Here is a 17,606-nt window from a genome sequence, read left to right on the forward strand (position 1 = left end):
ATTCAAATAAGGGTTGGGGCCAAGTAATAGCAAGGGGCTGATATAGGCATAATCACAAGAAATTAATCCTAGAAAAAAGCATATTAACGTTTTGGTTTTATAGAATATCAACAGATGTGCTATGAATCATATTGCATTTGTTAAACGAGGTTTTCTGTCTCTGCGCTTGGCAAACCATGTTTTACTGTAGTCTAAGTGGTTATGAAATGTTTGTTGACATGAAGTTAGCTATCAAGGCTTGAGACTCTATGGGAAAAGTCATAACATAAAAGCCAAACTGGAAACAGACATGCAACAAAGAATACCAAAATATGTTCCCACAACATATATACCTGAAGCCATTTGGAAAAGCAAAATCCACCGATTTTCACAAATCAAGGGAAATGCACTTATATGAACAGATGCACCTACCTTTAATTGCTCAGTTTACATATGCAAATTTATCTTAAAACTGTAAATGTAGATTTTTGTACATGCAATACGTCATGCAGAGACATTTATGAAATGTTGGATGCTCTTTGAAAAACTGTACAGGAATGTTTAGTCAGTCTGGTTTCTTCCTTTCACACCTTCTGTTCTTTATTTTTATTTGCTCCCCTGTATGCACTGTTAGTACAGGCCTAGACATTTCTAATGAGTCAGCCCATTTCCCTAGCATATATAAAGAAATGCCATTTTCTAGATGATTCATTAATAAACACAGAGTGTTTTATACCATATTTTCAACGACTTTACTAATGTAATATACAAATCCTGTAATTTCAGTTTATCTTCAGTGGGAAGGACATGAGAATATGTAAAATTCCCCATGATTTCATTTTACTGAAGGGCTGGAATCTGAACATATCTGAGATTTGCACATGCTGTATCAAGATACAATAGCTGAAAGAGCAATACCCATCGAACATTGCCACATTGACTTACAGAATTGTGCCCTTGAGAAAAAGACTGAGAGAAAAATGGAGAGCCATACAGTGACAAAAATGAAATAGAACTGTCATCTGGCAGTTCTTCATAGTCCATCAAGTAAACTATTAAAGATATAAGAAGAGCCACAGAGTGCTTGGGCAAAGGTTGTTAAACCACTACTCCAAGGGCAGGTCACTGCACATTGCTAAGATTGTTAGTAAAAGATAAACCAGTTTTCACTATGAAACTTGACATTGCCGGTTTTCAGCCTCACCTTTAATACTACATGCTTGCAGCCAGGGACACAGCTGGCTAAACTAATAATACAGGAGTTTACAAGAACAGTTCTTACTGATGTTAAGAGCATTTTGTACTGAAGAATCATAGTTTTCCAATCAAATAATGTGAACGTGATTTTCACATTACTTTATATACATTTTTATTCCATGAATGTATTCTGTTACCTTGACCTAGCTTAAAAAAATAATTATGTATTTCTCATGGTGAGATTATTTCTTTCAAAAGTACAAACTGAAAGACCATCCTGAAATGTAATTAACCCCAAATTACCAAAGTTTAAGTCCCCTTCATGAGATTAGCTTGAAAAAATAACAACTTTTGAAAATTAGGGTCTTCGAGTTCTTTTTATGTGCCATCTAATTTTCAAACATTTGGGGTAACCTTGATAATATTCTCATTTTTTCTTTGTAAAGATAGGAATTGGAAACCTACTTGAAGACAAAAGTTGTTTTTCTCCCTGTTGTCAATGAGTGGTTTTGGTTAAGTCGCTTAAAGAATCACTGTCAAAGGTATGAGCAAAACAGTTTTCATATGAATTTGTGGGAGTGTGACTTCACAAAGTTTGGTGGCAAGGTTCACTCTATTACATATTGTGTGGATGAAGCATACTAAAGAAAAATTAGTTAGAATTAAGCTAGAATGATTTACACAGAGACTGAAGATGCAAAAGGGTAAGGGAGACACACCCACTGAATCACGAGGTTTAGAGTGGACTCCCTTGCTTTCTAAACTCTTGGTAGAGATCAGGTGCAGCTAGATCCAATCTTAGTCTCTGACTTGACCAACAGTTTATGTCTAATGGAAGAGATATAAAGAGCTCAGAAGAGGGGCTGAAATGCACCACCACTCTCTGATATTCTCCTGACTCAAAGAGCTGATAGTTTCAGTTAGTATGAGCCAGTATGAGACACATGATGAAACTGTGAGAGATGGTAACACAAAGAATATGAATACCTCTAATCTGAATGAAGAGGGAGAGATGCTGGTCAACCTTGTCCTGGGACAGATGGAATTCAACAAATATGAGGTGGAGATACAGCACTCCTGTCTCGAAGCCATACATGAGTCATAATTGCCGAATGCTGACAGGGCCTTGGTTTTCAGAAATCCAGAGCTCTAGCTATTCTAGTTATAAATGAAGCTATTGACTTTCTGCACCTCTAAAAGTTTAATCCCTTAGAATTTTATAGGAGTGTTGATGGATGTTAATGTAAAGCAAAGAACTTGGTCTGTTTCCATAACAGAAAATGAAGTGCTGAAAAACGTCTGGTTACTAAATATTGTAGCATTCTCAAAATTTTAGCTAATTTAACCACTACACTGTCTAAGCATAAGTGAGCTTGCGGTTGCCCACTAGTTATTCCTGACTAGTGCTTTGATACTCAGGCATATTTTAAGAAACCAAAGAAGCTATGCCATTAATTCGTTTCTACTATTGCATTGTGGAGGAATCTGCTCAGTTTCTATCATTAAATAGGAGAAGGATTAAGAATCCAAAAATTTAAAAATAAAACATACTGTTAATCAGACTACAGAGACTGGCATGTCCCTGTTTACTATACCTTTGGTGAGCAAGTGTGAGATAGACATTAACATAGGTACACAGGAAGGGCTGCTTACACACATACAGAAATTCTCTGCTTTTCAGTTTGTTTGGGATTTGTTGTTGGTAGGTTTTTTTATTTGTTTTGGTTTGGGTTGTTGGTTTGTTGTTTTTTTTCCCCCCAAGAGAATATAATAAAATCATTGAGCAAGAATTCTGTGATACATCATCTGTAATTTTCAGGGGGAAAAATAATATTAGCTAATAATAAAGCAAGGAGAAAAAGATTAAAATATCTAAACAACCTGTTCACTCTCTAGTGCCCAAATGTGTACTAATCAGCTATTAGTGATTATTATTTAGTGATGTCAGTGATTATTGTTATTTAGCACACATGCTTAGAACAAAAAAAATAAATATCCCCAGATGGATGTCTGTAGGGGAGATTTGCTAGTGTTTAGTAATGTTCCTGTTACTACCCTACCTTTGAGTCTTCCCCTTATCATTCATAGTGAGCAGGTCACACTACCATTAGTGCTTCATTGTCTGAATTAAATCAGATGAGTGGGATGTCTGTGGTTTAGCTAGAGTCTAATTGTTGCCTTGTACAGGATACATGAACCTTATTAAAGCTGGTAGCTATCATCATTCTTTAGTTCACCTGTTAGAGGATAAGGTTTCAGTTGATAAGGTTGGGATCTATTTTTCCCTTGTCTGAGTACTCTAATTAACAGACACTCCCTGTAGAGGGATGAATCTGGGTTAATTAACATTGATAATATACAACTGTGGGCTGGCTTCAGGGGCGGTGGGTTGGCCGGTGTAGATAAGGTGCAGCTGTGGCTGGTTAAGTTAAGTGGTTGAGAGCCAATGAAGAGAGGGCAGCTGAGGAAGAAGCAAGAGAGGAGAGAGTAGGTCCTGGATGAGGGGAGATGAGGAGAAGGCAGCAGAGGGACTGTATGAAGAGTATGCTGCTATGAGATGGTAAAAGACCTTGTTGTAGCTGGCTGGTTTGTTTGTGCTGCGACACCTCCCTATATATATGTTGAGATAGTCTTTCTCTCAAAATTACTCTTGTACAATTGAAGTTACAAGTAAATTTGTACCAACAATATTATAGCCTAATAAACCATGCATGTAAATTGCCATAAAACCTTGATTGTCTTCCTGTGAAACTTTCAGAAACAGCTAAATTAAAATGTTTACCATGAGGACACCATAAATATTAACAGATTAAGCCTCCATTTCCTCATGTTGTTTTTGTACCATCAGGGTAAAAAGCAGAGAAGAGAAGAGAACTCAGTCTGTTAGAGAGTGATCTCCTTTTAATTCTGTATGGTGTACCTCAGAGCTCTTCTGCATCTGCTGTGGACATTTGCACTGAGAGTTTGACATTGGTGCATTACAATGAACAAGGAAGCTTTTGAAAGAGATCTGGATACTATACAATGTATAAAGAGCCCAGACCATAGTGTCTGGAATTTGTGTGGGGTCCCTCACAGAAAAAAGCTCAAAGTCTTATATTGGGTCAAGTTTTTGCTTTCTCTGAGTTATCTCAAGCAACAGATCAGCTTCATTATCAATAGGAAGCCTCCAACCTGCACCAGTTCATAAACTTGCAGTGAGGTTAACTGTGAAAGGTAAATGAAGGGGTAAGTAAAATAGTTGGGTTACATTCCACTTAAAATTCTATTAAGTAAACTCTATATTACAGTTCTCATTAAGTGAAATTTATCTAATTATAGTTTTTGTAAGTTTCATAAAAGAACAAATAGAAGAGCTTATCTTTTTAGCATCCTGGCAATCCTTTCGGTGCTTAAAGATAAGAATGTGGTGACCATCTTAAGATACCTGAGGCAACAACTTCCAGCTACTGCTCCAGACCCTACCCACTTGCCCTGAATAGGCAACTTAACTGTAAAGCCATAGTATTAAAAGCAAATACCATTTCCTCCTTTTCTAGTTGATGACTAAAGTACATATCATATTATTTTAAAAAGGCATGGAATAGTTGTGACAGAGGTTTTGGCTTGAGTGTTCTCAGCAAACAGAAGTGCCTTTCCATTAGGTCTTAAAAAGGTATGCAGTTCTCACAGAGATGACAATTTCAGAAACACCAAAGTCCTCAGCTTCTCCTGTTGGCTAGCTCAATGAGGCTACGTGCAGAGAACTTTAGGTGACACCTGTTGAGTTCTACTCTGAGCATCTTAACTTTTTTAGCACATTACAGAAGCTCTCCCCACACAGAGCCTATTCTGTGACGTGATGGTTATCTAAAGTTAGGAATGGCAGTATTTTCGTTTTAGAATGAAAATTACATTTATTCTGCAGTTATGTTTGAAATCTTCCTGTTGCTGGTTCTGCTATGTTTAGAATTTCTTACATGAACACAGTAGCCACGACACAGGTCAGAGGAAAGATTTAACATTAAATTTGCACACGGTTCTCATTCTGAGGATGTGGACAACTACATGCTAATTTCTGCCAGGAGTCACTCACTTATAATCGTTTAATGGACTTAGTCACTAGATGTCACATGATCACAGCTTTTATTCAAATAATTTGATTTTTAAACGTTTTGGTTTACTGTGTCCCTTCTAGTCTGATAGAATTTTATTGTAAAAAGTGCTTTGACAGTTTCCTCCTACTTTAAATCAAAAATCATGTTCTGCCAAGGCAAATTACTAAGCCTCCAAGGAACACTAATATAAAAATTTCATATTTATAGGCAGTTTCTTTGAACAATTACAGGCATTTTTTTAAGTGAACTGGCCTCCTGGTCTGAAACTTTATGACATGGTTTCTTGATAGCTCTTCAATTTATTTGACATCACCTAGCTGAGGAAAACATAAACCCAGTATTTTCACTGTGCTTTTTCCTTCCTTGAACCTTGTATTTTGGTCTCAAGTAACTTAGACTAATGTTATGCTGCCTCTGTACGCTGCCTATAGGTGGTATCGTCTCATACTTTCTTTTTTTTAAAACATTTCTCTGTCAGTTACACAAGTAGCTTTGGCTTTGTCATGTAAAAATGGTCGCCGTGGCTTTGTATCCTTTTACAGTTCCCATAACTTCAAGCGCTCTCATTACCTGGGTCATTTATGATGTTATCTTGGCCCTTATATGACTGATTGGCAGTGAACATGTAAGTACTTGAGTATTTCAATAGGGCATGAGATTGTCTTCATATTATTTAAAGATGAAATTATTTTTTTAAGGGTTTTACCAACACTTATTTCCAATGACATTGCAAGGTAATGCAGGTTGCAAGTCCCTCAAATCTTCTTTGTTTTGTAGCCTTTCCCTCTAACTAGGAGCCATAGCTCTCTTCAGCCATATTTCCTTCTGTATACTACTCAGCCCCTGTACCTGTCCAGAAAAGCTGTCATCCATGGAGAGAGAAAAAAGGCAGTTTAGCTGTTCAAGGATTGTTACTCCCCGTTTGCACTGCAGGAATGAAGCTGGCTGCCAGTGGCTCCTTCAGTCAGCATATGCCTAAGCATTCCTGGAGAAACTCCAGTACAGACTCTTGCTATTATCCAGATCATCTGAGTCAGCACATCAAGTGTTTTGATTTGGTTTTGTGATTATGTTCTTCTAAGACTAGCCAGAGGATATGTTGATAGTATCTTAAAGAAAGCATTTACTCAGGCCAGAGACTATGCTTAATCTGCCTGGATCTTTCTGAGGGACCAATGAAGAGTTTATGAGCCAACGAGTTTCTTTCCTCTGGCTAAAAATGTAAAAGGAAATTAAAAAATGTAATCACTTTCTGTCAGATAGTTACTCAAAATGTCTGTTTCTGAGATTTGGAGTGTGGTATTGACCATGCAAACATTCACATGTGGTCTGTTTCTATAGGTACAAATGGGAAGAGGCCAGTCAAGATCTTTCCGTGTTTGGGTTGCAGTGTAAAATAATTTGTCCAGACAAGTTTTCACATTGATAAAGTAAAATGTTAGGTTTTTTATTTAAGGAGTGGCAAGAGAATAAAAGAAAAAAAAAGTTTACCCTTTGCAAAAAAATTGCTTCTTCAGTAACATATATAATATGACCACATCTTTTGGTACAATCAGGTACTGCACAGTTAACTACATTATCTTGTTAGGACAGTTATATCTTCTCATATGACAATGACTTGCAATATGTAGTCACTGCCTTCTGGGGAAAGGAAAAAAAACCCCAGCAATTACTGTGCAGTACTCGAATCTGCCTGCCAACAGCAGAACAGTGATTTGTGAGACACATCAAGAGCTTCTGGCAAGATCAATCTAGTGAGATCCCTCTGATAGAGGAATAATGAGTTGACAAAGACCAATGTTCAGTTGGGCCCAAGCCCAATAAGATTACTGTACAGCATCATCAATATTGTCTGTGTTTGGAACTGACACAATCAGAATGGAATCAATTGTATTTCCACAGCACTGTCACACATGATTTTTAACTTTGGCTCACAGCAGTGCAGAGAAGCTTGCAGATGTTGGCAGATTTTTGCTAACTTATGGGATGTCATTATTAAGTAGGAACCGTGCACTACAGTAATTTGTGGTTCTGTGTGTTCTGTCATATGGTCTCTGTGTTGAGGAGGGAGGAGAAGGAAAAGATGCAGTAGCCGGAGGGATTTGTCTGTTATCACCCTCATTTTACTGTGATTGTTGAAAATACCATGTGATCCTAAAGGTGCAGATTGTTTTTCAGGGAAGGACTAATTTGGGCTGTGTATCAAAGCGATCTTACTCAAGCAGGGGCAAATGTTGCTATTTTAAAAAAAGACAACAACAAAAACATTTTGATTCTCTGATAAAAGATTTAGGATACAGATGACCCCATCTGTGAATAATAGATGCTTTCCAAGGAGTTACAATCTCTATTTAAAAAATTATTGTTTGGAAGCAATTTCTTCAGTCTTGCAACTACTAGAGTTAAACATTCTGTCACACAAAGCTGTCATGCTGCATAATCCACTTACATGTCTACATATTTTTGCATATAGCATAGCTTAGTATACTCCATAGTAAATAACTAATAACACATTAGTTTGTGAACTAATTGAAATTAGACTCTTAGTTATGAACTAATATTTTATTAGTTATTGACAATATACCAAATCCCTATGAAATATTTTTGAAAAAGGAATAGGCAACTAAAAAGTCAAGTTTGTTCTGTAAATATGTAGGTCTCTTTGGATGCTAAAATCTTCATTTTTTTCCTTTGCTTATATCATTCTCCCCATTATTCAGTTCTGTGCAGTGTGTATGCTTCTTTTTGAGAATGGAATTTTAATTTTCATTAAAAGTAAATCTGAAAGCCCTGAAGACAGAAGTCACCTTTTGATTCATAAAATACAATAACACACACATCAGAAGGAAAATTTCCATATGAGTCTGCACAGCAGAATTTATTGGTGTTCACATAAAGTTGTTTTGATACACTTTGGTATATTTGTCTAGTAAGAAATACTACTTCAGGCAGAAGAATGGATTAATGTTAATGAATATTGTATTTGATTTTATTGTAGCCAAGAGTTTGATTTTGAAGAGCAGAGATTAATGATTTCATATTACACTTACTGGAAGCTAAAGGACAGCAAACTATTTCCAAGATATCACTCGAGAGCTGTCAAATAATAGTAAGTTTTAACCACTGTCAGTTTGGGCAGAACTTGAACCAGTATATTGAAAATGAACCTTGGGGCACCCATGGTGCCAAATAACCTTTTAAACCTCTATTTGACTTGAATCTGTCTAGTTTGATGACGTTACTACTTATCATATAAGACTTGCATTTTTAGTGGATTGCTTCTGTGGGTTATATTGTTTTACATAAGGGAACTCCCTGCTGGGAAAATGACGGGTAAATGTTTAGTGTCTCAAGCAAACTGGGAAAAATCACACCCAAAACAATTACAAAGTTGGCCTACAATGCATTTGCACTTAGTAGCATAGTGTAACTTTTAATGTAAACCTGATCATCTGAAACATCAGTCATACACTGGGATACATCCAAAGGAAGAGGGAAGCAGCTGGCAATATACAGCTGTATTTCTATACGCTTTCTTACTCCCACGTAATTTTTTTATGACTTCCATAGCCCTCTTTTTACAAGGTTGAACTGAAAGATTGTTTACAAGGTCAGATAGTTCAAAGACAAATTTAAGGTTGTATTTTCTGAAAAATGTAATATAGCACAGAATCTTCTCAGGATTTTTAAATATGGGAGGTCTTCAAAACCTATTCATAGCAAATTACATCTAGTGCAGTTTTCTAATTAAAGATAAAATTGAAAAAACAGCTTAAAAAAAACCAACCTACATTTAAACATAGTTAGGAAATACATAAAAATATAATATAAAAATATATTATCAAACATTATTTGAGATGGTTTGCTTTTATCAGCCGAACATTACAAAAACTGTTAATGCATGAGAAATAGGTAAGCACACTAGAAATCAGGATTAAACTACTTTATTTCCCATCACACCAAATTTTTTTTATGACTCAGATCTTTATATTTTTATTTGTTACTAAAGGTTTAATGCTACAGAAATGATGTATTTCTGAGAAAACCCCCGAGTCAAAATAGAACTTTTTATATATTGTATGGTGAACTTTCTATAAATTGGTATGGTGCAGCTTAATCACAGCAGTAACATATTCTGTACTTAACACTCTCATTGACATTCATTTTTTCCCCAACAGCTCTAAATGAAGTTTTATCAGTTATTGAAGCTTCCTAATACACAAGAAACCACAATTATTTCATTAGATCATGGAGGTTATGCAAACTTCCACCAGAACTTGAGGAATAAAAGACTTCACTAAAATCTATCTGGTTGAAACAGAAACCAGACAAGCAAAAAGGAAAGTGAAAAAAATATTATTTGCCCTTTGGGAAACATTTGTACAAAGTGCCTACTGAGTGAGGTTTTGGGGGTTTTTGTGGGTTTTTTGTTGGTGTTTTTTTTTTGGGGGGGGGTGTTGCTGGGTTTTTTGGTTTTTTTATTCCATATCTTGTGACCATTCCTTTTATTCAGAGGTGTTCCATGCCTCGTACTTGGCATTACTTCAGATAACACACAGTTTACCAAGGATTTAAGCAGTGAACTTTAAATTAAAGGACCACTGCTCATGTTGCAGGAAGTTAGAGACGTTGACATCACTTGCTGAATTGGGGCCTAATTGCGATGTGGGATAACAATAATTTATGAAAATAATTTATGAAATTTCTTTTTTTCTAGACTACATGTGGCCCCAAATAATAACAAATTTAAGAACAGCGATTGCATGCTACAAATAACTCTTCTGTTGTCAGATAATGGTGTGATTAATGAGTGTCTTTTCTACCATTGCTTGGAAGTTAAACAATAAATAAAAAATTAAAATCAAACATAAGTAAATTAGGTGACGCTATTTATTTTTTTTTTAAGAATTCAACAGTTCTTTGTTCCTTCTCTTTTTTCATATTCCACTGTAACACAAAACATTTTTGTTGTGTGTGTAGAATGTCTCATCATACTGTTATGGCATATATATATCCTTTACTTCTTTTTGCTGTTCATCAGCCTCTCCCTGTCCCCGTCCTCCCCCTCCCTTTTTTTTCTAATGTGACAACTCTGAGTCGGTACCCATAGCAACACCCACTAGCAGGGGTGAGCCTAGGAAGCTGCTGCAGCTATCCCCATAGCTGTTCTGACAATGCCAGTCATTAATCTAGCAGTATCTGCCTACTCAGATCTCTACAGTTCCCCTTCTGGTCTTCCCTCCTTCCAGCAGTAGCTGCCCTGTGCACAAAGATCCAAAAGATTATTGTTAATGATTTTCCATTTGTTTAAAACAGCTCAAGCTGGCAGCTTTGTCTAATCCACTCTCAATGGGACTGCCACATTAAATTATAGAACAATTGCTGTGTGAAGTAGTTTGTTTCCGGAATTTCAAAATTCAGCTCGGATATCTCTGAGTTGGTCCAGCACCTTCATTTTAATCATAATATAAAATAATAATAGGAAAAGCAAATAAAAAAAATACAATTCCTTAGTTCTTTATTTCATTTATGAAGGTAGATCACAATCTATTAAAATGTCCCCAAAACACTTACACTGAAATTACTTCTGTTTTTCAATCAAATATTGTAATTTTTTTTGTTTGCTTTTACTGATGAATGATATGTTGTAGTTTAATATCTTGCACATATTTTGACTGCTTCCATGCAGATAGGTCTAAGCCTGTTGTACAAGGGAGCTCGGCTGCCATTCAAGCAGAGGTCTCTTGCTGGCCATCTGCATACAAGATAAATTTCATTCCAAGATTAATATATGACTGAGATTTTCAAATGAGGCTAAAGGGGTTATGGACACAAATCCCACTGAAATATAATGGGATTTCTCTCCCTAACTCCCTTAGGTGTTTCTTAAAGTACTGCTTCAATTTTTAGAGTCAAATCCAGGATGGAAGAATTATGTTTTTCTTTCTGTGGGTTACAACCCATGCATTTAAATTCCATCAAGTTAAGCCTCTGACATTTGTCTACTGACACATACTTCATGTAAATAAAACAGTGTTTAATGCAATTAATGAAAATTTTTTAGATAGCTTACTGGTGTTTATGATAATCTGTGTATGACTAAGTAGGTGCCAATGTTTAGTACAAATCAATCAATTTTGCATTAGTCAGGACCGACTTCATCCATTTCCAAGGGATCGTGCATAGGGGTTTTTTTTGCTACTATGGAATTTGTTGAAGCCCGTCTGTTAAAATGTGTGTTTGTGGCCATAGCCGCAGCCGTATCCATTGAGACCAAAAATGCAGATACACTGACAAATCCTGAGGGCAGCTGAAAGATTTGCATCCATACACAACCTACCAAGTATTCCAAAGAGTCAGACAAATGCCTTTCTAAAATATGTCCTTGCATTGGGGCTCTATTTGTTCTCCAAAGACCTACTCATTTGGGGGAATGCAGTACATAAACCTCTGTTAAATTTTTCTACTCAGACTCACCAGAAAATTTGTGCCTTTGTACTGACCTGTTCTTTCAGGATGTGCAAAATCAGGACGTACAGTGTATCCTTTTATCATCAAAAGTTTAGAAAAAAATTCCTTCAGGTGATATTGCCAGACAATACGAAGACCAACTTTTTCAAATTAAAGATAAGTTCCTATCCTGACAATTTAGAGGTAGTTTAAAATCACATTGGGGGAAATCTCTTTGGCTTGATGATTTGTTTGGCTGGTATGATTTTCAGACCATTTTGATAAATGACTATGAAATGAGTGGCAAAAATGAAAGTGATAGTGAATTAAGCTCATCAACTAATTTTTTGGGAGGGATATCTTGTTGGAACAGTAAAAAACAGAATCTAATGTGTATTTAATCACAAAATATCAGGCATTGGAATAAAAATTTCAAGTTTCATTTTATTCTAAAATGAAAAAGAAAGTTGAGTATGCCAAGTGCAGGTAAAAATCTTAGTCAAGGTGAATGTTAATATATATTCAGTATTTTAGGTGTGGTACAGATTAGAGGCAGATTTATAATTTACGTGAGGGGAAACAGTATTACACCAATGTAAATACAATCTTCTATATTGAAAAAGAAAAATCTGTGAGTTTTAGCAAAGTACTTCACTCTTCTGTGTGCTCTGGGGACACATAACCAGAAAAAGTGTTCAGAATTTTTTACTATGAAAACAGCATTATTTAACACAAAGCAGATCCTTGTGCCTGTTTTTATTTTTTTTTTTAAGTAGGAAGAGATTAATTTCAGTCTTACTGAAGAATTTATTAGCTAATTTTTTTATCATTACTTCTGATATAGATCTAGCGTATGTATGATCCATTATACATCTGTTAAATATAAACTTTTATGTTATTTGAATGTGAAACCTGAATTGTACACTCAAGCTTCAACACCCTAGAAAGTAGAGAACCACATTTTGAACTTACATGCACATGTGCATCTTCAATTGACTGCACATCAGATTGCTCAATGTAGGGTACAGTTGGGACCATACAGCTTTAGATTAATCTTAAAACAACCAGAAATTTGGGAGGCACTTTTCGCACTTCACATATCTGAAGCTGTAAGAACAACATCTTATTGTGGTCAATCTAGCAGTTATGGAATATAGATTATCAGTATGTTATCTCAGAGGTATTCAGTGAGCACTAAGATTTGTCCTGGAAAAGGAGCTGGCATCTCTTTCTAGGTATGGAGAAGATCTAAGGCTCATTTGGGACTTGAGTTAGAGCAGTTTTAGCATAATTGTCTACGGTCACTTATGTGTCCAAAGGGTCAAAAAAGCTGTTTCATTTCTGAAATACTGACTAGAACTCTCTTACAACAATCCCTAGCAAGTATCATGAAGGAAAATTCTGCTAATTAGTGTATAAATATGATGGATAGATAATAAACACCACTTCTCATTTAAACACTGTTGTTTCTCAGTAGTTGCATCAATTAAGAAAACCACTTTTCCTTCCATACAGTTTTCATCTTAAAGGCAGAGAAGCAATTTTTAAAAAGTTTTTTCTTAATGAAATTGTATTGGACATCCCTCATAAATCTTGTAACTTTAGTGGACATTACTCATTTCACCCAAATGAGTGGATGGATGTTTTAAAGAGTTTCCCAGTCATTAAAATGAAAGCAATCTCAATATTACTTTCCTAGTAGCCAGACCCTTACTCATGGTGAGCTGTGCCTTCATCTGTAATAGGTCCTATTGATTTCAGTGAAACTATTTGATTCCTAGAACACTGCTGAACAAAAGCCAGAGTGGTACAGTCTATCCCACAATATCTCACTCAACATATTTTCTTAAACACATTATACAACCGGCCCCTAACAGCTTTGATATACGTTTCCATTAAAATCAGTGCTACTAGACCCATTTACATCAATGAAAAATCTTCAGGGGAAGCACCATAGCTAGAGATTTAAAACATATGTGAAACATCTTCAAATTTTCTGGTTGGACAAAAAGGATTTGGGGCAAGATAAACAGAATTATTTATTTTACCCTTTTTGCTCATATTGGATTATTCCCCTGTGCAAGGGCTAGGGCTACACAGGTGGGCAGTAAGGAAGCCTAGATACTGGAACTTGCATAAAAAAGGTTGTGCTGGATCATGCAATATATTACAGATGATTCTTGTGCTAGTTTGTTATAGGATCTGTATACAGATTATATAAGACACAAGGTGGTAAATTGTGTTCAAGAGCAACTTCAGAAGGAGGTTCTTTGTATAATAAATAACTCTATATTAGGTGGAAATTAATTAGTTTCAAATTCTGATCAAATTGTGAGATAACATCCACATTAATACAATTTAATTTATCATAATGTTAATAGAATTAATTATAATTAGACACTGTTGCACAGGGTGAAATATTTCATAATGGTCCATTTCATATTAGTAGTAGATTACGTGCATATTTCAAAAATATAAAATAGTAAGAATTATGCTAAAGGTGTTTTATGGTGGAGGTATGTTAAAGAACAATTATAAGAAATTTGCAGCCTAGTTAAGGGGACAAACAGACTTTCACCTTACTGAAAGCTGGCCTGATACACTTCCTTGAGCATTCAAAACCTGTTTACTTTTTTCTAGATGAACCACAGGACATCCAAATACAGCCTAAAATCTTGGAGAGTAGATGTCCTCTTTGCTTTTTTCATATGTTCTGACTTACAGCCCCCATGATGGTTGATGCTAAATCATTATATAATGAGTACTGAATTACTTAGGCCTTTTCCAATTTCCACAGAAAATGGACTTTAATTCAAAACTATGCCTAGTTAATTAAACTTTCCATGATCTAATTTGATCTAATTATTTCTATAAATTGAGATGTAACCAGAGTTATATCCTAAGGTAGAACTGGGCTATGGTTTCACATTTTTACTTAGTTGGAAGGAACTGACAAGAACTGTGTCATTCTCTTCTATTAACCCTAACCTTGCTGCCACTTAAATCAACATAGTTCTGGAAACTAAACGGTGAACAAAGAAATGTATCTTAAAAATGTCAATTAAGGTGGGGTTTTTTATTTTTTTAGAGAGAATGATTTTCCTATAGGCATTTGAAGAATAATGTTTCCCTTTGCATCTATCATGAATGGTTATAGCACAGGAAAAACATTTGATATAGTCCATGTGTCTTATTGACAGTGCAGTACATATTTGGTTTCTTTTCCATTTCTCCTTAATAATGACACTAAATTATAAATTCAGTTTATTTTTCTCTAAAAAGCTCTTCTTTTTTTAGAAGATCTGCTCTTCTAAATCATACATAATATGATCTGAACCATCTACAACATGATTTACATTCTGAAAAAAGGGAAAACTCCTTGCTATGTTATTTTATTTTGCCATATAAAAAACAAAGCCTGGATCTATCTGTTCATGCTAGCAACATTTGTTACTTCCTGAAAATAACTGTCACTCCTTCTTTGGCTAGTTTCCTTAAGCTATTGCTGATCTCCTTGAGTGAACTATCACTGTTGCTTACCAAAATCTTGTCACGTCCAGTGTACACATATACTGTTCTTTGTATATACCATAAAATAATGTCTTTCTGAAATCTTTGCTGACAGAGGAGCAGAGCGCAGATGCTTGCATATCATGCTTTGCAAACAAACCAGACAATCTGACAAAGTATTCAAGGCTCCTGGCTGCACTGTCTGAGTTGGTTTAGAGGTTAAAAAAAATCAGTTGCTCGTTATGTGTTAAAAATAAGTAATTAATTCTGCGATATCTGTTAGAACTAGAATATTATGCCTGGCAAGTAAGGGTAGAAGCCAGTCTGCTGGCTGGAAATGCCTACTGGAGGCATACCCTCACTGATAATTTAGATGGCCATTTTCAGAGAGGTAGGCAAACCAGACCATGTAACATAACTGCCAAAGCTCTTTACAAAGTCAATAAAGAGAAAAAGAAAGAAGTTTCTGAAAAGTTAAATTAAAAAGATTAAAGCCTTAATTTAGTTATTTTCCTGTCTACATTGCATGGGGAAGGTCAGGACATCATGGAAAAATCTAGTCCAAGTAGGTTAGGTGTTTAGTCCTCTATTACATCATTTCAAAAAGTAGGAAATTTTAGGTATTTTCTGAATGCATGCCCAGGTGCTAATCAATTAGTAACCCTGTGACCTACTGCTGGAGGGAGAGCCCCAACCACCAAATAATGAACGTCTCAAAGTGACTGCCCTCTCTGCTACTGTTGGAAGACTACATTTTCTACTCTTTTTGATGCCGATCCCAGGGCCCAGAAGGTAGCCTGACTGTTTGTGCTTAAGAGTAAGCTGGGAAAAGACAGAACTGGACTTTTTGATCAAGGTATCTGGAAAGGTGTACAGACTCTACATTAAAATGTTATTGGATAAAACAAGGAAACAAAAACCAATTCAGAAGTGGAGATGAGAACATTAATTCTTCCCCAACTTACTGCCAAAACTACTAAACCAACAGTTAGGCTTCCCTTGGCTACTCTTCCCTAGCCCCACAAGTCAATTAGATCAAGGCATAACCTTTCAAGTAGCTCAATAAGACATCATGAATGGAGTTCTTTACTACAAACTCCCATTTCATAAAATCAGTTTTACTGGAGAGAGATAATGATATACTGCTTCTTTAACTTGTTGGTTGTTGATCAGTTGTGATTTCTTTCAATAAGGCAGCACGTAATGTGACATCAGAAGCTTTAGTAAACTTCAGAAACTGAGAGGAAAGCTTTTCAGAAGATGAAGTTCTTGCTAGCTTTAGTGAAACTGGACCTCAGGTACAAGGTACATAAATAATCAGTATTGGAAGTTTTTCTGGTAAAGGTATATGGAAATGAAAAATCATTCAAAATATCTTTAGATTAAACACATCTATATTTGAAAACATGTCTCAGTGTCAATAAAAACTGTGGATCTTAAACCATTCTGTTATAGTCATTCTCCATGGGAAAGTTATGTAATATATGTAAAGCCAAGTAGTTCATTGATATCACCTTATTCTTATATACATAATTGTCAGTTTTTAGATCTAAGATCCATAAATCCCTCCAAAAGAAAATCAGAGTAAGTTTCTCTTTCTTTTATAATTCCACAAATTAGAAAGACCTCTTCTGGTTTCTTACCATAGAATCAGAACAGTCCAGGCTGGGAGCGACTTTGAAGGATCATCTGGTCCAACCTTCTATGATGAACCTTTCAGGAAGAAACTCAGAGTAAAAGCCCTCATTTATGGCTTCTATATGCATATGCCTGATCCCTCAGGTTAAGTGACATTCTTAATACTTACGCTGACATAAAATCCCAATGATAAGGTTTCATCTGGGCAAGACTAAAAGCTGATATTTGACCACATTATTTCAGAAGGCAGAAGTTCCTTCTTTTATCATTTTAATTTGCTGATGCCCACACTACTTTCTTGAAATATTTTATTAATTTTGTTTCATTGCAGCCAATAATAGAAGTATTTTTCCTTACTAATTACCTTCTTTCTAAGAATATTTTGTTACTATACAATAGTATCATAGATTAGAAACATAAAGTACGTTTGCTTTCACCAGCTTTTCATTGTATCTCTTGAAATGTAGTTTCCAGCTTCACAAGATGCCTAGAATTTCTTTTGATGTATTTAGCACCTTTTAGGTACTCCGGTGGCTTAGTTTCTAATAATTTTCTTTGCTGACAGGAAAGGGTTTTTTGTAGCAATTGAAAAAAAATAATATCACAGACTTGTCCATTAGGAGTAGTTTAGTAAATAACAGATATAAAACATTAATCCGTTTTCATAGGATACTTAATTTTCAGTGATAATGTCCTGCTGTAATATTACAGAAGTTTTGCAGGGACACAGGAAAA

Source organism: Falco cherrug, chromosome 7, assembly GCF_023634085.1.
Source record: "Falco cherrug isolate bFalChe1 chromosome 7, bFalChe1.pri, whole genome shotgun sequence".
Taxonomy (NCBI): Eukaryota; Metazoa; Chordata; class Aves; order Falconiformes; family Falconidae; genus Falco; species Falco cherrug.